The 22,791-nt window shown below is 40.8% G+C and overlaps 1 protein-coding gene across 2 annotated transcripts in view; it reads left to right on the top strand.

Moving 5' to 3' along the window:
- B3GAT2 (beta-1,3-glucuronyltransferase 2) overlaps positions 1-22,791 on the top strand; it is a 92,333-nt gene that overhangs the window by 50,545 nt on the left and 18,997 nt on the right. The gene's annotated exons all lie outside the window — the stretch shown is intronic.

Here is a 22,791-nt window from a genome sequence, read left to right as displayed (position 1 = left end):
CTCGGATCCCATGTTGCTGTTGCTGTGGTTGTGGTGTAGGCCGGTGGCTACAGCTCCGATTTAACCCCTAGCCTGGGAACCTCCATGTGCTGTGGGTATGGCCCTAATAAAAAGACAAACAACAACAACAACAAAGTTTTAGCTCTGTTTTTGAAGTCAGGAAATTACTTCCAAGTGACAGACTCACTTTGGCCACTTCCAAGGTTTCAATAAGTACTATCGATTGAAAGGAACTGAGCTTGGGGTAATCTTCAGCCTTGCTAGGAGGTGTAGATTTGATCAAATTCAGAACTTAAGGCTGAGGTACTTATTTTAAGTTTTCAACATGTGAAACATTTTGCGTCTAACTTATTCTTAGCTCTGGAGGCATGCCCTTCTTGAAGTATATAAAGTTCTCAGTTGAGTCCCTGGCACACAGTAGGGGCTTTATTCAGGTAAAAATCCAACTGGGTGTCCTGTAGTTCAGCTCTGGCACTAACCGTCCAGAGCTGGCACAGACCAAGTTACAGGGTATGGTCTCCAACCAAACTGCCCTTCCTTTAGACACCAGCTCCACTTTGGGGGTCCCAGGACATCTGCATTTCTAACCTGTGGGCTATAAATTTGACATTTATGTGGTTGTATGGTTACCTTTCCCCTTTGGTAACCATAAACTTGTTTTCTGTATCTATGGATCTATGTCTATTTTGTAAATAAGTTCATTTGTATCATTTTTTTTTAGATTCCACATATAAGCAATATCATGTGATATTTATCTTTCTCTGACTTATTTCACTTAGTATAATGATCTCTGGGTCCACCCATGTTGCTGCAAATGGCATTATTTCATTCTTTTTTATGGCTGAGTAATATTCCATTGTTTATATGTACCAAGTCTTCTTTGCCCATTCCTCTGTCAATGGACATGTAGGGTATTTCCATGCCTTGGCTGTTATAAATAGTGCATACTAGAAATCACATGAAATAAACTTCAAGTGGAACAAAATAAGTGAACATTGTGGTGCATGTATCTCGTCAAATTAGAGTTTTTATCTTTTCCATATATATGTCCAGGAGTGGGATTGCTGGATCATATGGTAATTCTTTTTTTAGTGTTTTAAGGAACCTACACATTGCTCTCCACAGTGGTTGCACCAACCTATAGTCCCACCAACAGTGTAGGAGGGTTCCATTTTCTCTGTACCCTCTCTAGCATTTATTTATGTAGACTTTTTGATGGTGGCCATTTTGAGTGGTGTGAGATGAAATTTCAATGTAGTTTTGATTTGCATTTCTCTAATAAGCAATGTTGAGCATATTTTCATGTGCCTTTTGGCCATCTGCATGTCTTCTTTGGAGAAATATCTATTTAGATCTTCTGTCCATTTTTTCATTGGGTTGTTTGCTTGTTGATATTGAGCTGCATAAGCTGTTTGTGTGTTTTGGGGATTAACCCTTTGTCAGTCACATCATTTGCAAATACTTTTCCCCATTCTATAAATTGTCTTTTAATTTTATGATTTCCTTTGCTGCACAAAAGCTTCTAAGTCTAATCAGGACCCATTTGTTTATTTTTGGTTTTATTTCCATTACTCTAGGTGATGGATCCAAAAAGATATTGCTGTGGTTTATGTCAGAATGTTCTGCCTGTTTGCCTCTAAAAGTCTTAGAGTATCTGGTCTTATATCTAGGTCTTTAGTCCATTTTGAGTTTATTTTTGTGTATGGTGTTAGAGAATGTTACAATTCCATTCTTTTATAGGTAGCTGTCCAGTTTTCCTAGAACCACTTACTGAAGATACTGTCTTTTCTCCACTGTATATTATTGCTTCCTTTGCCATAGGCTAATTGACCATAGGTGCGTGGGTACATTTCTGGGCTCTCTATCCTGTTCCATTGATCAATATGTCTGTTTTTGTGCCTGAAGCTTTATAGTATAGTGTGAAGTCAGAGCATGGTCCACCTTACTGATGCTTTTATTTCTGCTGACTTGTAGCTTCTCCATACCTTACAGCTCATCACAGATTCTAATTGGTAGTAGTTTCCAGTCTCTGGAGACACAAAGGACCCTTTGAAAGCAGGAAAGTGAAGCAATCACATCCATGATTTAGAGGAGACCTTCAGGGGAATAGAGTGGACAGTGGGCACAGGGGTGGAGTGGGAGCCACCTGAGAAGCAGGAGGCTGGCTATTCTTTCTAAGAACGTGGCAGAATTGAGAAGGGTAGAGAGGTGGCAGCAGTTTCAAGAGGCAGGAAAACTTTCTTTTTCCTTTAACAATAGAGTAGAAGTTGAAGTTTTGAGATACAGAAGGTAAGTGTTGAAAGTCCCCAAGGAATGGAAGTGACAGGGACTGAGTATCTTAGATGGAAGAGTTCACCTGGGCAGAATCACTCCTTTCTCCCAAGTGAAGAGATGGGATGGACAAGAAAAGACCTGGGAGTCTGGAGGGCCGGAGGGCCGAGTATTGGAGGCCAGGCATCTGCCATGGTCAACAGAGCAGAAGTGACAAGGGACTGAGTTGCACAGAGGTGGATCAGGGTGCAGGGCCTGCTACCTGGAAGTGCACATCCAGCAAAACGCATGGGAGTGACAGTACATAACTGACTCCATTGAGGCAGAAGATGAGGTGCAAGTGAACAGTTTGGGTTTACATTTAAAGGGCTGTTGGGAGAGGTGGCCATGAGGGGTGCCTTCCACATGGGCCAGGTCACGGCAGCACGGTCACTGTGGGGTGAGAACCACAAACCCCCTGGGGTGTGGCTCTAAGGGAAAGGGAGCTGGAAGGTAGATTGTAAAGACTCATCTCCGTGGCCACTGGAGTATCTATAGAATGTAGAATGTTCTGAGCAGGGGCTGGAGCATGGCAGCCGAGCTGAGCCTGGAGGCTGCTGTCAAATCAGCCCCAGCGCAGGATGCTGAGGCAGAGGTAGGGCCTCAGGAGACCACGGGAGGTCTCAGGGACAGCTGTCGGGGACTTCGAAAGTTGTAGTCAGCCATTTCAGATTCTGCACTCCAGTCAGCAGAAATTTAGATCTTTTTTTAACACCGTTGTATGGTGTGGTGGTAACGGAGAGAGTCAGTTTAATTTGGGGTTGTTTTAATTGCTGTAATCTATTGTGTTATCCTTTGGGTTGTAACTTCTGTGCAGAAGATAGGGTCATCTTGGGTGATCGTAATATTCTGTTGACCAGAATACCAGTTATTTTATTTTATTTTATTTATTTATTTATTTATTTTTTGTCTTTTTGCTATTTCTTGGGCCGCTCCCGCGGCATATGGAGGTTCCCAGGCTAGGGGTCGAATCAGAGCTGTAGCCACCGGCCTACACCAGAGCTACAGCAATGCTGGATCCGAGCTGCGTCTGCAACCTACACCACAGCTCACGGCAACACCGGATCGTTAACCCACTGAGCCAGGGCAGGGACCGAACCCGCAACCTCATGGTTCCTAGTCGGATTCGTTAACCACTGCGCCACAACAGAAACTCCAATACCAGTTATTTTAAAACAGGAACCACGTATTAAGGGAAATAGTATCCCATTCCTGGACTAAAGTTTATGGGTAAGTGGTCCTGGAGGGCTGTGGAGTTTGGAAGGGCTGCAGATGAGGGGAAAGAGACCTGGGGCCCTGCACTGCTCCCTGTGGCCCCTGCTGGGCTCTGGAGAAGCAGCAGGGTGGAGGGGAGCACTCAGGAGGACAGAGTGGATGTCTGCAGGCCCCTGCTTCTGTGCTCCTGGGGTGATGGCCTCCTCCCCTGCTCAACAAACACGCACAAAGCCTCCCCCAGCACTGCTCCACCTCCAGCACATCCTACCCCAGCCTTGGGGCCTGTACATCACCCATGCCTAGGGTGTTCTTTCCTGGTTCAGCCCTGCAAGACCTTTGGTTCTCAGCTTCAAGGTCACTCTCTCAGAGAAGCCTTCACCAGCACCCAGATGGCTTTCCCTCCCCCATTTATAAACTCCCAAGCTTCTGCTGCAGAGCACTTCCTGCAGTGGTGCTGCCTCTTCAACTGTGACTGTGGAATGCAGCCTCTGCAGGGCAGAAGCCTCTGCTTCCTGGTCTCTGCTCCATCCTCTATCCTGGGTCTTGCAGTGGGCTGAGGAATGCCCTGCACCAGGCTCTCTGCAGCACTGCCTGCTTCAGACCTTTTTAAACAAGGGGTCATGGGGGGACAGGGGGGCAGATATCTCTGCAGGACCTCCTTTCTCTGGGCACTTGTTGATTTGGGTTAATTTAGTTGGCAAACTCTTTCTTGGTAGATAGCGTAATAATAAACTTAGGCCCAGCTCAGATCCAATGACCAACCAGGCCAAATGAGCGTAGCCATAATTGACAGTTTTATTTGCTCTGTGAATATAAATACTGCAAGAAAATGGGAAGAAAAACCTTTTTGCCACTTTGGATCCATTTGTAATTGGCAGTTTTCAATGCATGAATTTTTTTGTACAAAACGTAAAATTATTGAATGTTCTCGGTAGAGGGACTCGGTGAGTCCCGTGGTAACTTTTGGTGCAGGATCTGGGGCCCTGACATGGACTTTGCCCCTAGGTCCATGTAGCGTGGCTGTCCCTGCAGTGGCGAGCAGGATCTCTGGGAGACCACTGAGGGAGCCAGTCTTGACAGCGGGCAGAAAGGGTGGGGATGGGGGCAGAGGTGAGGGCAGTGGGAAGCCATCTGTTTCTCGTCCATCTCCAGACTCCTGAGGGGCATCTTCTGCAGACTTGCAAGCACCTGCTGGCTGCAGTGGCATGCTCAGTGCTGTCCACATGCACCATGGCTGTCTGGGCAGAGGTGGGTGTTGGGGGGAAGGAGCACCTGTGTTCTTATAATAGGGTCCTTTCCTGGAGTGGCTGGGAATGGGTGGCATGTTGAGGCTGGGGGAGGGGGAGGGGCTGTGGCTACAGGGGAAGAGGGCAATGGGGCTTCCAGGGCCCTATTCCCCACTTCGAATGTATTATTCTAATTTCCCATATTATTTTCCTATATTATTCTTTATTTCAGTGGAATAAAGCTTTCATTTAAGACTAAGGCTTTTGAAAACCATAAGTTTTTCCTGATAGCAGAGTTAATAATTACTGTGTACAGAGCACTTACCAGGCAGCAGATATTCTCAGATGCTCATGTGCTTTCTTATTGAATCCTCATCCCACTCAGTTCACATTATTGTCCTCATTTAAATATAATGAAAATAGAGACCTAGACAGGCTGAGGAACTTGTGCAAGGTTGCACAGTGATTAAATGGTAGAACTGGGTTTCAAACTCAGGTCCAGAGATGGCCCTCCCACAGGGCTTGGAATCCCATCTTACCTGCTTACAGCCAAAGGACTGGGCCCTGGATGTCTGAGCCTCTGCTGTCTTCCACTGCACGTCAGAGGACGTGGAATTCTTCATAGAATAAGACATCCTACAGGTCACAGCACGGCAGACACGCAGTGAGTGGCCTATCTGGTAACCAGGAAGCAGGATGCACCCAGCGTGGCAGGTGTGGGACTGTTTATGGTAGCATTGGACCCCAGCAGGCGGCTTGGAGACGTGTGCTGACTTAGGACCCCATTGGGCACAAGCAGGCTGTGCCTCTGGGTCTCCTCACCCATAGATTAAGGACCAGACCACCTGCTTTGGGGAACATGCTGAGATTAAGAGGAGAAGAGATACATGCAGTTCCTGCTGTCCTGTGAAGATTTCAATCTGCACCTGTGCATGTGTTTCAGCTCAGCCTTGAAGGCAGTACTCCTTGCTTAGGGCTTTTAAGGAACTGCTTTTCTCCCCTGGCTTGTGGACCTGGACTTACTATCATTCAGCGACTTAGCTCAGTATGCAAGCTAGCAAGTTGAGAGAAATATAGGCCCTAAACTTTAGAGAGAGGGGTCAACGGGAAAAAAAAAATCGTTTAAAAATTTAGAAGCAGATATGTGTTCATTTTTGTAATTTCCCAGTTGAAAAACTAAGCAAACAAAAAGCATTTGAACTTTCAAAAGAAACTGCCCCCTTTGTGAGATGTAGGTTTGCAAAGTGGTGTAGTTTCTCAGCTCACCTGCTGTGAAGAGGAAACACTGTTCTCTGTCCAAATTGCTCACGGCTCCTGGGGAAGGATTTACAAGATGATTCTCATGTTTTCTAATCAAGTCCCAAGAGGATGGAGTAATGTCCCTTTTACCACTCTGACTTTCCTAAGAGCCCCTAGGAGAGCATCCAGATACAATTTTTACCTGGAATCTGTTAAAGACGTAGATGGTTTATTAGTGGAAGTAGGAATTAAGGACTGTTGCTCTGCGCTGATGGCTTGCTGGGACTGGCTTTAGAGGTTAAAGACAGCTGGCATTTTTCCTCCACCCCAGACCCTCTCATCTCAAAATCTCAGCCACCAGGTCAGGGAGCATTGCCCTAAGCTGGTGAGCCTGGGGGAACGATAGGTGGCATACTTCACCCTGCAGCTGACGTCACCATCTTCTCATGTTAGCCTGACTAGTTTCTGGTTGCCCCTCCAGACCCATTAGTGCTGCTGGAATCAATTCCCCTGGGAAGTTCTTCCTGGTTTTCCCTCAGTGCAGGTGCCAGATGTGCCTGGCCTTCAGAGCCCTGCACTTACATGCTTGTCCTAGAGGTGGCACTCGCGTGGTGGGAACTGCTGCCCCGCCCCCTCAGTCCACTTGGGGCCTTGCAGGGAAGGGGCCATAGGTCTCTCTGCTGCCTCTCCAGATGTGGCACCATCCCTGGTAGTTGTAGCTTCAGTTAAGTTCTGCTGGATTCATGAGTAATGTCTTCCTTTTCTATTTTACAGATTATCAAAATTAAAAATTATACAGCTTTTTTATTCTTTCTGAGACCACATTGTCATTATCTTTTTTAAAATTTTTAAAAGTTTTATTGTTTAACAAAGTTGTGATAATTTCTGCTGTATAAAAAATGATTGAGTTATACACCTATCCATTCTTTTTTAGATTCTTTTCCCATGTAGGTTATCACAGAATTTTGAGTAGAGTTCCCTACTACTACCCAACAGCAGGTCCTCATTGACCATACATTCCGTATACAGTAATGTGCAAATGCCAAACCCAACCCCTGAATCCATCCTTTCCCTCCACCTGACCCCTTTGGTAACCATAAATTTGTTTTCAAAATCTGTGAGTCTGTTTCTGCTTTGCAAATAAGTTCATTTGTATCGTTTTTTTTAGATTCCACATATAAATGATATTTGTCTTTCTCTTGTCTGATTTACTTCACTGACTATGATAATCTCTAGATCCATCCATGTTGCTGCAATGGCATTATTCTATTCTTTTCATGGCTAAGTAATATTCCATTATATATAAGTACCACATCTTCTTTATCCACTCCTGGGTCGGTGGAAATTTAGGTTGGTTCCATGTCTTCGCTGCTATAAATAGTGCTACAGTGAGCAAGGGTACATGTATCTTTTCAAATTGTAGTTTTCTGTAGGTATATGCCCAGGAGGGGGATTGCTGAATCATAAAGTAGATCTATTTTTAGTTTTTTGAGGAACCCCCATACTGTTTTCCATAGTGGTTATATGAATTTATGTTCCCACCAACAATGTAGGAGGCTTCCCTTTTCTTCACACCCTCTCCAGCATTTATATTTGTAGACTTTTTGATTCTGAATGGTGTGAGGTGATATCTCATTGTAGTTTTGATTTGTATTGCTCTAATAATTAGCAGTGTTGAGCACCTTTTCATATGTTTTATGGCCATCTGTCATCTTTGGAGAAACATCTTTTTAGATCTTCTGCCCACTTTTTGATTGGGTTTGTTTTTTGATATGGAGCTGCATGAGCTGTTTATATATTTTGGAGATTAATCCCATGTCAGTCACTTCATTTCCAAATATTTCCTCCCATTCTGTGGATTATTTTTTCATTTTGTTTATGGTTTCCTTTGCTACACAAAAGCTTTTAGGTCTACTTAGGGCCCATTTGTTTATTTTTGGTTATTTTTATTAACTTAGGAGGTGGATCCAAAAAGATTTTGCTGTGGTATATGTCAAAGAGTGTTCTGCCTGTTTTCCTCTGCCCTTACATTTAGATCTTTAATCCATTTTGAGTTTATTTTTGTGTATGTTGTAAGAGAATATTCTAATTTCATTCATTTATAGGTAGAGGTCCAGTTTTCCAAGTACCACTTATTGAAGAGGTTGTCTTTTCTCCATTGTATATTCTTCCCTCCTTTGTGGTAGATTAGTTGCTATAGGTGCTTAGGTTTACTTCTGGTCTCTCTGTCCTGTTCCACTTATCTATATTTCTGTTTCTGTGTCAGTACCATACTGTTTTGATAACTTTAGCTTTGTAGTATGGTCTGAAGTCAGGGAGCCTGATTCCCCCAGCTCCATTTTTCTTTGCTTTGGCTATTGGGAGTCTTTTGTGTTTCCATACAAATTTTTAAATTATTTATTCTATTTCTTTGAAAAATGCTGTTGATAATTTGATAGGGAGTGCATTGAATCTGTGGATTGCCTTACGTAGTATAATCAATGACAATATTGATTGACAATATTGATTCTTCCAGTCTAAGAACAAAGTATATCTTTCCATCCGTTTGTGTCATCTTCATTTTCTTCCAACAATGCCTTCTAGTTATTAGAGTACAGGTCTTTTGCCTACTTAGGTAGGTTTATTCCTAGGTATTTTATTCTTTTGATGGAGTGGTAAATGGAATTGTTTCCTTAATTTCTACCTGATCTTTCATTGTTAGTATATAGAAATTCGAGATTTCTGTGAATTAATTTTGTATCCTGCAACTTTACCAAATCCATTGATGAGCTCTAGTAGTCTTCTGATGGCATCTTTAGGATTTTCTTTGTATAGTATCATGTCACCTGCAAACCGCAAAGTTTTGCTTTTTCTTTGCCAATTTGGATTCTTTTTTTTTTTTCTTCTTCTCTGATTGCCATGGCTAGACTTCTGAAACCATATTGAATAAAAGTGGGGAAAGTGACACTTTTCTTGTTCTTTTCAGCTCTTCACCATTGAGAATGATATTATCTGTGTGTTTGTAATATATATGGCCTTTATTATGTTGAGATAAGTTCCCTCTATGCCTTCTTTCAGGAGGATTTTTATGATAAATGACTGTTGGATTCTATCTAAAGCTTTTTCTGCATCTATTGAGATGATCATATGGTTTTTATTCTTCAGTTTGTTAATGTGCTGTATCATATTGATTTGTGGATATTGAAAAATCCTTGCATCCCTGGGATAAATCCCACTTTATCATGGTGTAAGATCCTTTTAACATATTGCTGGATTTAGTTGGCTAGTATTTTATTAAGGATTTTGCATCCACATTTATCAGTGATAGTGGCCTGTAATTTTCTTTGTGATATCTTTGTCTGATCTTGGTATCAGGGTGATGGCGGCCTCATAGAATGAGTTTGGGTGTGTTCCTCTCTGAAATTTGTTGGAGTACTCTCAGAAGGATAGGTGTTAACTCTTCTCCAAACATTTGATAGAATTCACTTGTGAAGCCATCTGGTCCTGGACTTTTGTTTTTTTGGAACTTTTAAAATCAGTTTCAATTGTGATTGGTCTGTTCATATTTTCTACTTTAGTCCGTCTTGGGAGATTGTACGTTGCTAAGAATTTGTACCTTGCTAAGAATTTGTTCATTTCTTCTAGGTTGTCCATTTTATTGGCATAATTGCTTATAGTAGTCTCGTATGAAACTTTGTATTTCCATGGTATCAGTTGTAACTTCTCTGTTTTCTGTTTTCTAGTTTTATTGCTTTGAGTCTTCTCCCTTTTTTTCTTGATGAGTCTAGCTAAAGGTTTATCAATTTTGTTGATCTTTTCAAGGAAGCAGCTTTTAATTTCACTGATCTTTTGTTTTTGTTGTCTCTATTTCATTTATTTCTGCTCTGATCTTTATTATTTCTTTCCTTCTACTAATTTTGGGTTTTGTTCTTTTTCCGCTAGTAGCTATAGGTGTAAGGTTAGGTTGTTTATTTGAGATTTTTCTTGTGTCCTGAGGTAAGCTTGTATTGCTATAAACTTTTCTCTTGGAACTATTTTTGCTGCTTCCCATAGGTTTTGGATTGTTGTGTATTCATTTTCATTTGTCTCTAGGTATTTTTAATTTCCTCTTTGATATCTTTAGTGGTCCATTGGTTGTTCAGTAGCATATTGTTTAGTCTCCATGTGTTTGTGGGTTGTTGTTTTTTTTTTTGCCGTTTTTTTTCGCCATTGTTGATTTCTAGTATGTAGTTGATTTCTAATCTTATAGCAACTGTGTCAGGAAAGATGCTTGACATGATTACAGTTTTCTTAAATTTATTGTGACTTGATTTGTGGCCCAGAACGTTATCTTTCCTGGAGAATGTTCCATGTGCACTTGAGAAGAATGTGTATTCTGCTGCTTTTGGATGGAATGTTCTATAAATATAAGTTAAGTCTATTTAGTCTAATGTGTCATTTAAAGCCTTTTTACCTTTTAAATTTTCTGTATGGATGATCTGTCATTGCTGTAAGTGGGGTGTTAAAGTTACTGTTACTGTGTGATTGTTGATTTCTCCTTTTATGGCAGTTAGCAGTTGCCTTATATATTGAAGTACTCCTGCATTGGGTGAATATAAATTTACAGTCGTGATGTCTTCTTGGATTGATACTTTGATCATTATGTAGTGTCTTTCTTTGTCTCTTGTAACCTTCTTTATTTTAAAGTATTTTGTCTGATATGAGTATTGCTATTCCAACTTTCTTTTGATGTCTATTTGCCTGGAATATCTTTTTATATCCTCTCACTTTCACTCTGTATGTGACCCTAGATCTGAAGGGGTCTCTTGTAGTCAGCATATATACAAGTCCTGTTTTGTATTCGTTCTGCCAGTTTATGTCTTTGAGTGGAGCAATTAGTTTACATTCAAGTTAATTATTGAATTATGTTCTTATTACCATTTTGTTAATTCTTTTGGATTTGTTTTTGTTCGACTTCTTTTCCTCTTTTGTTCTCTTGTGGTTTGATCACTACCTTAATGTTGTGTTTGGGTTGCATTTTCTTATTTGTGTGTTTATTATAGACTTTCGGTTTGCAGCTACCATGAGGGTTTTGTTTTTTTTTTTTTTTTTTTTTTGGTTTGTGTCTGCTTTTTAGGGCCACACCTGCAGTATGTGTAAGTTCTCAGGCTAGGGGTTGAATTGGAGTGGTAGCCACTGGCCTGTGCCATAGCCCCAGCAACACCAGATCTGAGCCATATCTGTGACCTACACCACAGCTCATGGCAACACCAAATCCTTAACCCACTGAGCAGAGCCAGGGATTGAACCTGTGTCCTCATGGATACTAGTCAGATTCGTTGCTGCTGAGCCACAACAGGAACTCCCACAAGGTTTTGGTATAACAGTCTATATGTATACATTCTTGCCTTCTTTGTCTGACCATAGGTGTTGGGGTTTATTTCTGGGTTCTCTATTCTCTTCCATTGGTCTGAATGTCTGTTTTGGTACCAGTACCACACTCTCTTGATGACTGTGGCTTTGTCATATTGCCTGAAGTCTGGAAGAGTTATGCCTCCTGCTTGGTTTTTGTTCCTCACATTGCTTTGGCAATTCTGGGTCTTTTGTGGTTCCATATAAATTTTGGGATTGTTTGTTCTAGTTCTGTGAAAAATGTCATGGGTAATTTGATAGGGATTGCATCGAATCTGTAGGTTGCTTTGGGTAGTATGGTCATTTTTACAATATTAATTTTTCCAACCCAGAGCATGGAATATCTTTCCATTTCTTTACATCTTCTTTAATTTCCTTGATTAATATTTTATAGTTCTCAGCATATAAGTGTTTTACCTCCTTGGTCAGTTGTATTCCCAAGTATTTGATTTTTTGGGGTACAATTTTAAAAGGTATTGTATTTTTGTATTCCTTTTCTAATATTTCATTGTTAGTATACAGAAATGTGACTGATTTCTGAATGTTAATCTTATAGCCTGCTACTTTGCTGAATTTGTTGATCAGTTCGAGTAGTTTTTGGGTTGAGTCCTTAGGTTTTTCTATATATAGTATCATGTCATCTGTGTACAGACAGTTTTACCTCTTTTCTTCCTATTTGGATGCCTTTTATTTCTTTTGTTTGTCTGATTGCTGTGGCTAGGATTCCAATACTATGTTGAATAACAGTGGTGAGAATGGGCATCCCTGTCTTGTTCCAGATTTGAGTGAGAAGGCTTTCAGTTTTTCCCCATTGAGTATTATATTTGCTGTGGGTTTTTCGTAAATGGCTTTGATTATGTTAAGGTATATTCCCTCTATACCCACTTTGGTAAGAGTTTTGATCATGAATGGATGTTGGACTTTGTCACATGCTTTTTCTGCATCTATTGAGATGATCGTGTGGTTTTTTACTTTCCTTTTGTTAATGTGGTGTATAACATTGATTGATTTGCCTATGTTGAACCATCCTTGTGAACCTGGGATGAATCACATTTGGTCATGGTGTACGATCTTTCTTATACGTTGTTGGATTTGGATGGTTAAAATTTTGTTGAGAATTTTTGCATCTATATTCATTGAAGATATTGGCCTATAGTTTTCTTTTTTTGGTGGTATCTTTGGTTTTGGAATTAGGGTGGTGGTGGCATCGTAGAATGTCTTTGGGAGTGTTCCTTCTTCCTCAACCTTTTGAAAAAGTTTACGGAGCATGGGTATAAGTTCCTCTTTGTATGTTTGGTAGAATTCACCTGTGAAGCCATCTTGTCCTGGACTTTTATCTGTAGGGAGTGTTTTTATGACATATTCAATTTCATTTCTCGTGATTGGTCTGTTCAGTTGATCTATTTCTTCTTGATTCAGTTTTGGCAGGCTGTAAGTCTCTAGAAAGTTGTCCGTTTCTTCTAGGTTGTGAAATTTGTTAGCATACCGTTGTTCATAGTATTCTCTCATGGTTTTTTATATTTCTGTAGTATCTGTTGTGACTTCTCCTTTTTCATTTCTTATTTTGTTTAGTTGAGTTTTTTCTCTCCTCTTCTTAGTGAGTCTAGCCAGAGGTTTGTCAATTTTGTTTACCTTTTCAAAGAACCAGATCTTGGTTTTTTTTTTTTATTTTTTCTGTCATTTTTTTAGTCTCTAATTTATTGATTTCCTCTTGATGTTTATGATTTCCTTCCTTCTGCTGGCTTTAGGTTTTGTTTGTTTTTCTTTTTCTAATTCATTTAGGTGGTGGGTTAAGTTGTTGATTTGTTTCTATTTTGAGGAAGGCCTGTATTGCTATGAATTTCCCCCTGAGCACTGCTTTTGTGGCATCCCATAGATTTTGAGTGGTTGTGTCTTCATTATCATTTGTCTTGAGATATTTTTAAATTTCCTCCTTGATTTCCTCGTTGGCCCATTGGCTTTTTAGTAGCATGTTGTTTAGTCTCCATGTAGTAAGTTTTTCTCATTTCTTTTCCTGTGGTTGATTTCTAGTTTCATGCCATTGTGGTCAGAGAAGATACTTGAAATAATTTCTATACTCTTAAATTTGTTGAGGTTAGCTTTGTGCCCCAGTATGTGATAAGTTCTTGAGAATGTTTCATGTGCACTTGAGAAGAATGTATATTCTGATTTTTTTGGATGTAATGTCCTGAAAATGTCAATTAAGTCTAACTTTTCTATTGTGTCCTTTAACACCCCACTCACACCAATGGACAGATCTTCTGATAGAAAATCAATAAGGCAATGGAGATCCTAAAGTCTCCTATTATGATTCTATTCCCATCAATTTCTCCTTTTATGTCTGTTAGTATTTGTTGTAGATATCTGGGTGCTCCTATATTACGGGCATATATGTTGATGATTGTAATATCCTCTTCTTGAATGGATCCTTTAACCATTAAATAATGTCCTCCTTTGTCTTCCTTTATGGTCTTTGTTTTAAAGTCTGTTTTGTCTGTTATGAGTACTGCAACTCTTGCTTTCCTGTATTGTCCATTGGAATGAAATATCTTTTCCCATCCCCTCACTTTCAATCTATATGTGTCCTTTGCCCTAAGGTGAGTTTCTTGTATACAGCATATTGAAGGTTTTTGACTTTTTATCCAATCTACCACTCTGTGTCTTTCGATTGGAGCATTCAGTCCATTGACATTTAAGGAGATTATTGATAGATATGTATTTATTGCAGTCCATTGACATTTAAGGAGATTACTGATAGATACGTATTTTAAATCTTGTTTTCCCATTGATTCTATGTTTCTCTTTTCTTTTTTTTGGTTTGATGGTTTCCATTTATTTTATGCTTGAGTACTTTTCAGTTTTTTCAATGTGATGTTCAGTTTTGATTTGTGGTTGCCCTGTTTTTTAAGTATGTTAACCCCTGCCTATATCTGCTTGCTTTAGCCTGATAATCACATAGGCTCAAACACATCATTAAAATTAAAAAAAGAATCTATATTTTCTAACTTTCCTTTTAAGATTTTTATGTCTTCATTTTTTTTAACATCTTTAGATCTGTATGCTGCCTTATTTAAGTCACTGCTTTCCAGTTGTGGTTTCCTCCATCCTAATTCTTACTATTTTTTTTTAATTTAGAGAAGCCCTTTCAGTATCTTTCAGAATGGGTTTAGTATTGCTGTACTCTTTTATTTAGCTTTTGCTCGTTGGAGAAATTCTTTTTTTTTTTTTTGTCTTTTTGTTGTTATTGTTGTTGTTGTTGTTGTTGTTGTTGTTGCTATTTCTTAGGCCGCTCCCTCGGCATATGGAGGTTCCCAGGCTAGGGGTTGAATCAGAGCTGTAGCCACCGGCCTACGCCAGAGCCACAGCAACGCGGGATCCGAGCCACATCTGCAACCTTTACCACAGCTCACGGCAACGCCGGATCATTAGCCCACTGAGCAAGGGCAGGGACCGAACCCGCAACCTCATGGTTCCTAGTCGGATTCATTAACCACTGCACCACGACAGGAACTCTGGAGAAATTCTTTATGTCCCCTTCTATTTAAAATGATATTCTTGCTGGATAGAGTATTCTAGGTTGCACGTTTTTTTCCTTTCAGCACTATAAATATCTCTTGCCAGTCCCTTCTGCCTGTTATGTTTCTGTAGAGAAATCAGCTGATAGCCTTATAGGGGTTCCCTTATAATTAATGCTTTGCTTTTCTCTTGATGCCTTTAGAATCCTCTCTATCTTTTACCATTTTTATTATTATATGTCTTGTTGTGGGCCTATTTGGGTTCAACTTGTTTGGCGGTGTCTGTGCTTCCTGTATCTTGATATCAGTATCCTTTAGATATGGAAAGTTTTCAGCCATAATTTCTTCAAATATATTTTCAATCCCCTTTTCTTTTTCATCTCCTTCTGGAATTCCTATTATGCATAGATTGGCCTGCTTTATATTATCTCATAGGTCTCTTATATTGCTTTCATGTTTTTTCATTTGGTTTTCTGTCTGCTGTCCTGATTGGGTGATTTCCATTATTCTATCATCCACTTCACTAATTCATTCCTCTGCATTATTCATTCTGCTCATTATTGCCTTTAGCTCAGTTTGCATCTCTGCAAGTGAATTTTGTATTTTTCTTGGCTCCTCCTTATATTTTCTAGTTCCTTTCTAAAGGAATCTGCATTACTGGTCATATCCTTTCTTAATTCCTTCAGTATTTTCATTATCTCCGGTTTGAACCCAATGTCTGTCAGACTGCAGAGGTCTGTTTCATTGTTGACTGCTTTAGGTAAATTCTCTTGTTGCTTTAACTGGGAATGGTTTCTGAGCTTCTTCATCTTGCTTGTGTTTTTCTTTTTCTGTGACTTTGGGTAAGCCAAACTGTAGGCTTGTAAGGCTATTTCTATGCAAGAATACCCTTTTGTATTTTGGGGGGATTACTGTTTATTTTTGGTGTAGGAGTTTGAATATTTGCTGTCTCTTTTTTCAGTGTGAGCAGGCTGTTATCCCCAGGATGCTCAGTGTCTTTTCAGGGAGAAGAAGGCAGTGGGTAGGGCCAGCGGTCAGTGGCCCTGACCCAACAGCAAGAAAGGTGGCACAGGCTACTCCTAGTTGCAGGGCCCTGGGAAGTGGTAATGAGCTCTAGGCAGATCTACATACAAGGTGACCAGAGCATTTGGCAGTAGCAGCAGCAGGGTGTGTGAGTTCCCAGGGGACTGAGAGCAACAACAGCTTGTGTTTGATTGCAGTGCCCTCCTCTGAGGTGACTGGAACCACAAGTGGTGCCTGTTCAGGGACCCCTAGTGTTACTGGGCCATGACTGTCTCTAGGGTCAGTGGTAACTGTGGTGGTTTGCCCCTGCCACCTGTAGACCATGCATGAAGCAACCTGTCTCACTTAGCCCACATAGGAGGTGCTGTACAGGCTGCTCCTAGTTGCAGCTTCCTTGGAAGTGACAGAGATCAGGCATGTGGGTACTGCCCAGAGCATTTGGCAGTGGCAGCAGCAGGGCGGGTGTATTCCCAGGGAGACTAGAGCATCAACAGATGGTGTTCAGTCACAGTGCCCTCCTGTGTGGTGCCTTTGAGGTGAATGGAGCTGCAAGTGGTGTCTGTTCACAGACCCCTAGAGGTGGTGAGCCACTCCCACCTTTGGAGCCAGAGATAACTGCAGTGTTTGCTCCCCGCCTCCTATAGACCATACCTGAAGCTCCTTGTCCTGCTTAGCCCCCACAGGAGGTTCTGCACATGCTGCTCCTAGTTGCAGGTTCCTGGGAAGGGACAGTGATCACACATCTGGGCACTGCCCAGAGTGTTTGGCAGTGGCATAAGCAGGGCGGGTGTGCTCCCACGGGAGTGAGAGCAACAACAGGTGGTGTTCTGTCGCAATGTCCTTCTCTGTGGTGCCTTCTGAGGTGGTTGGGGCTGTGAGTGATTTTTATTCAGGTATCCCCAGTGGCAGTGAGCCATGCCCACCTCTGGAATCAGGGATAACTGCAGTGGTTTGCCCCTGCCAACTGCAGACCATGCAAGACTCACCCTGTCCCACTTAGCCCATGCAGGAGGTGCCACACCAGCTGCTCCTAGTTGTAGGGTCTTAGGAAGGAACAATGAGCAAGTGTCTGGGCACTACCCAAAGCATTTGGTAGTGGCAGCTGCAGGGCAGGTGTGTTCCCCAGGGAGTGAGAGCAATAGCATATGGTGCTTGGTTGCAGTGCCTGCCTTTTTTTTTTTCTTGCCAACCCCTGAGGTGACTGGGGTCGCAGGTGGAGTCCACTCACAGGCCCCCAGTTGTAGCAAGACATGCCTCCCTCTGGCCTCTGAGACAACCATGGTCTTTCTCTGCCACCTGTAGATTGTGCAAGAGGCACCATATCACACTTAGCCCCCTGATGCCCTTATCCCACACAAGAGGTGTCTGGCCGCCGGTAGCCTGCACAAGAAGTGCCCTGTCTCCCCTAAATGAGCAAGAGGCTTCTTGCCTCCTGTAGCCTGCTCCAGAGCTGCCCCGCCCTCTGAGAGCCCACAGGTGTGCACACGCATTAGAGCACCAGGAGTTTCCTATGGCGGTCCGCTCCTCCTCCTCCTCTCACCCTCCCAACCACAGTGGCTTGCCTCTCCTGTGGGTCCGGACCTTCTCCCGGGTTCCCTCTGCCATGGCGTTCCCCTCCTCAGCCCATGCATACCACTCTCCTGCCTGTGGCACACTGCTCCATAGCCCCTCAGGCTGTCCCCACACAGCCAGCCCCAGTCCTCTCCCCAGGACTGACTTCCAGAGCCTAAATCTCAGCACCCAGCCCCTGCCCAAGCGTCTCAGGCTGTGGTGTCCGTGCCGGTGGTTTAGATGATCTGTGTGGCTCTCACTCTGCTTTGCTGTTCTCAGTCCCGCTGCTGCGCCTTTCTCAGCAACTCTGAGGTCTCTCCAATTCCGCAGATCTGTCAGTTAGGCGGCTTCCCAAGGTGTGGGTTCCTTTTCTCCTTCACAGCTCCCTCTCAGGAATGCTAGTCCCGTCCTGATTCCTTTTCTCTCTCTTTTTTCTTTCGTTGTACCCAGTTAGGTCAAGAGTTTCTTGCTCTTTTTGGAGGTTTAAGTTCTGCCAGCATCCAGTTGATGTTCTGTGCAAGTCATTTTACATGTAGATGTGCTTTTTGATGTGTTTGTGGGAGAAGGTGAGCACGACCTCTTACTCCTCCGCCATCTTGCTCCACCCCCTCTAGTGTGTTTTTCATTTCAGTTATTGTTCATCTCTCTTTGTTCTTTGAAACTATTTCTTTGTTAAACATATTTTGTAACTTCTAGATCTTTGCCTCTACTTTTTTCCTGAAACATTGGATCATCCTTACTATCATTACTCTAAAGTCTTTTGCATGTAGGTTGCCAATCTCCACTTCACATAGTTGTTCTTCTGGGGTTTTGTCTTGTTCCTTCATCTGGGCATTTCTCTGCTGTTTCATTCTTTCAGGCTTTCTGTGTTTGTGCTCTCTTTTCTGCAGGCTGCAGGGTTGTAGCCCCTCTTGCTTCTGGTGGCTTCCCCCTGGTGAGTGAAGTTGGTCCAGGGATTTGCACCAGATTCCATTTGGAACAGTGGCTGCCCACTGGTACAGAAGCACCCCTCCTCCTGTCTCATTGTGGCTTCTTCTTTGTCTTCAGGTTTAGGATATGTTCTTTGGTAATTTCCAGTCTATTTTCTGGATGGTTTTCAGTAGTTGGTTGTGATTTTGGTGTTTTCAATAAGAAGAGGTGGCCACCAGTCCTACTCTGCTGTCTTGTCTCTTACCCTTCTCCCTCTCTCTTAATTGTGAGGTTTTTTTTGTTGTTGTTGTCTTTTTAGGGCCACACTAGCGACATATGGAGGTTCCCAGGCTAGGGGTTGAATCGGAGCTGTAGCTGCCAGCCTATGCCAGAGCCACAGCAACACCCGATCCGAGCTGTGGCTACAACCTACACCACAGCTCATGGCAACACCAGATCCTTGCCCATGGAGTGAGGCCAGGGATCGAACCCGCAACCTCATGGTTCCTAGTCAGATTCATTTCCTCTGAGCCATGATGGGAACTCCACATTTTTTTTTTTTAAGGGGAAGAATATTGAGCTATACTCCAGAGAGCTCCTTAAGGAGAGTTTCGTTCAGTGGTTCTCAGTTTGGCTACACATCAGAATGACCTGAACATCCTTGAAAAATTGCCCAGACCTAGGCTCCATTGATGATCAGTTAAACCATCACTTCTGGGTGTGGGCCTGGTATTGGGGTGTGTGTATATTTAAGTCTTGAGGTGATTATCAGTGTAGCCAGAGATCAGAACGCTGATGTAGGTGGTCAGAGGTTACATATCCTTCCTCTGGTTCATTCTAGTCCCTTCTGTAAGCATGGCCCCTCCCATGCCACCCACTGAGTCAGTTCTTGGTGTTTCAGGCAGGATACCCCAAGCTACGAAAGGTTGGAGAATGCTTAACAAAATTATTTCCTTAGAAAACACTTTCATTGGTTAAGGAAGAAGAGACCTAAGCCCAGGAGAGTAATTTTTAAAATCTTACCAACTGAAAAGCATCATTAACAATATAAAGACTGTCCCTATTCACTGGGAATGCAAGTTTAATTTTTTTATTGTGGTAAAATATGCATAAAAATTACCATTTTAACCATGTTTAAGTATCCAGAGGCGTCAAGTGCATTCACATGTTGTGCACTGATTAGCACTGTCTGTCTCCTCACAAACAGAAACTCTGGACCCATTTATCAACAGGAAAAAAAAAGCACAACTAGAAGTTGAGAATTATGTTTCGAGGAAATTTTTGAGGACTATAGCCCAGGAATAAGCCTCTTAGATAGCTCTGAGGAATTGCCCCAAAGAGTTAAGTTGAATTGTTTGCAGATGCCAAGACTGGATGGAAAATATTACTTTTCTAGTTTTTAATAGATATAATTGACCTGTGACATTATATTCCTTTCAGATGTATAACATAATGATTTTTGTGTATATTACAAAATGATCATCATAATAATTCTACTTAACTTCCATCACCCTGCATAGTTGCAGTATTTTTTCTTCTTGTGAAGGGAACTTTTAAATGGCTATTCTATTAGCAAGTTTCAAATATACAATATTATTAACTATAGTCGTCATGTTGTACATTACATCCTTAAGACTTACATACTTGCAATTGGAAAGTTATACCTTTTGACCACCGTCATTTGTTTAGCTCACCCTCCACGTCCTACTTCTGTTTTCTCTTTCAGTTTGATTTTTTTTTTTTTTATTAAGGATTCACATATAGAAAATAATGAGGGAGTTCCTGTCATGGCTCAGCAGTTAACGAATCCAACTAGGAACCATGAGGTTGCGGGTTCGATCCCTGGCCTTGCTCAGTGGGTTAAGGATCTGGCGTTGCCATGAGCTGTGGTGTAGGTTACAGACGGATCCTGCGTTGCTATGGCTCTGGTGTAGGCCAGCAGCTACAGCTCCGATTAGACCCTTAGCCTTGGAACCTCCATATGCTGCAGAAGCAGCCCTAGAAATGGCAAAATGACAAAAATAATAATAATAATGATAGCATATAGTATTTATCTTTCTCAGGCTTAACTACACTAAGCATAATGCTGTCAATGTCCATCCATGTTCCTGCAAAATGCAATTTTGTTTCTTTTTAGTGGTTGAATAATATTCCGTTATATGTATATACATATACCACATCTTCTTTATCCATTCATGTTTAGGTGAACACTTAGGTTGCTTCTGTGTCTTGACTGTTATAAGTAATACTGCAGTGAACAGGGAGTGCATATATATTTTCAAATTAATGTTTTCATTTTCTTATAAATACCCAGAAGTGGAATTGCTAGATTATATGGCAGTTCTATTTTTAATTTTTCGAGGAACATTTATACCAATTTACATTCCCACTAGCAGTGTATGAGGGTTCCCTTTTCTCCTTATCCTTGTCAACATGTATTTCTTGTCTTTTTGATAATAATAACTATAACAGGTTTTAACTTGTGTTTTCCTAATGATTAGTGATGTTGAGCACCTTTTCATGTTCCTGTTGGCCATCTATATGTCTTCTCTGGAAAAAATGTCTATTCAGCTCCTATGCCCATTTTGTAGTCAGATTGTTTTTTTATTTCTGTTTTATGAGTTCTTTACATCTTTTGGATATTAACCCTTTTACAGTATATATGATTTGCCTTCACCTTTTGTTGATGATTTCCTTTGCTGTGCAGATTTTAGTTTGATGTAGTCCCACTTATTTATTTTTGCTTTTGTTCTTATGGTATCATATCAAACAAACAAACAAACAAAAAATCCAAAAAACCTATTGCCAAGATCTATGTCAGGGACCTTACTACCTATGTTTTCATCTAGGAATTTTATGGTTTCAGGTCTTATGTTCAAGTCCATTCCATTTGGAGTTAATTTTGTTTGTGATATAAGATAATGGTCCAGTTTCATTCTTTTACATGTGGCTGTCCATTTTTATCACTTATTAAAGAGACTGTCCTTTCCTCATTGTATTTTCTTGGCTCCTTTGTAGTAAATTAATTGGACATATACACGAGGATTTATCTTTGGGCTTTCTGTTCCATTTCATTGATCTGTGTGTCTGTTTTGATGCCAGTCTCATACTGTTTTGATTACTATAGCTTTGTAATATAGTTTGAAATCAGACAGTGCGACTCCTCCAGTTTCATTCTTCTTTCTCAGAATTGCTTTGGCTATTCAGAGTCTGGTGTGGCTTTATAAAAATTTTAGGATTGTTGTTCTGTTTGTGAAAAATGCCATTAGAATGTTGATGGGGATCGTATTGAATCTGTAGATTGAATAGAATGGAAATTTTAACAATATTAATTTTTCAATTTATGAGCATGAAATATCTTGTCATTTGTGTTGTTTTCAGTTACTTTCATCATTGTCTTACAGTTTTTAGTGTACAAATCTTTTACCTTCTTGGTAATGTTTCTAGGTATTTTATTCCTTTTCATGTAGTTTTTTCTTTATTTCTGTTTATGATAGTTTGTTATTAGTGTATAGAAATGCAACAGATTGCTATATATTGAGTTTGAATCCTGCCATTTATTGAATTTGTTTATTCTAACAGTTTTTTGTGGCATCTTTAGGATTTTCTCTATATAATAATTTCATGTCATCTGCAAATAGTGACAGTTTTACTTCTTCCTTTGCAATCTGCATGCCTTTTATTTCTTGCCTGATTGCCCTGGCTAGGACTTCCAGTACTGTGTTGAATAACAGTGGCATTCTTGTTTTGTTTGTAATGTTAGAGGTAAACTTTCAGCTTTTTACCAATGAGTATGATGTTAGCTGTGGGCTTGTCATATATGGCCTTTATTATGTTGAAGTACATTCTCTTTATTTACTTTGTTGAAAGTTTTGTCATAAATGGATGTTGAATTTTGTCAAAAAGCTTTTTCTGCATCTATTGAGATGACCATAGTGATTTTTATTTTTCATTGTGTTATTGTGGTGGGTCACACTGATTTTCAGATGTTGAGTCATCCTTGCATCCCTGGAATAAATCCAGCTTGATCATGGTGTATGATCTCAAAGTGTATTGTTGGATTGAATATGCTAATATTTTGTTGATGTTTTTGTATCTGTGTTCATCAAGGATATTGACCTGTAATTTTCTTTTCCAGTGGCATCCTTCTCTGGTTATGATATCATGGTGATGCCTCATAAAATACATTTGGAAATAGTTCCTCCTTTTTCATTTTTTTTGGAAGAGTTTGAGAAGGGTAGATATTAATTCTTTTAAAATGTCTGCCAGAAGTCACCAATGAAACTGACTGGTCCTAGACTTTTTGTTTGTTAGATTACTGATTCAATCTTCTGCTTATAATCAGTCTATTCAGATTTTCTATTTCTCCATAATTCAGTCTTAGTAGATTGTATGTTTTTTGGAATTTATCCATTTCTTCTAGGTCATCCAGT

The sequence above is a fragment of the Phacochoerus africanus genome, chromosome 2 (genome assembly GCF_016906955.1).
Source record: "Phacochoerus africanus isolate WHEZ1 chromosome 2, ROS_Pafr_v1, whole genome shotgun sequence".
Taxonomy (NCBI): Eukaryota; Metazoa; Chordata; class Mammalia; order Artiodactyla; family Suidae; genus Phacochoerus; species Phacochoerus africanus.
Note: the sequence above shows the minus strand (reverse complement) of the source record. Positions and strands in the feature narration are given on the sequence as shown.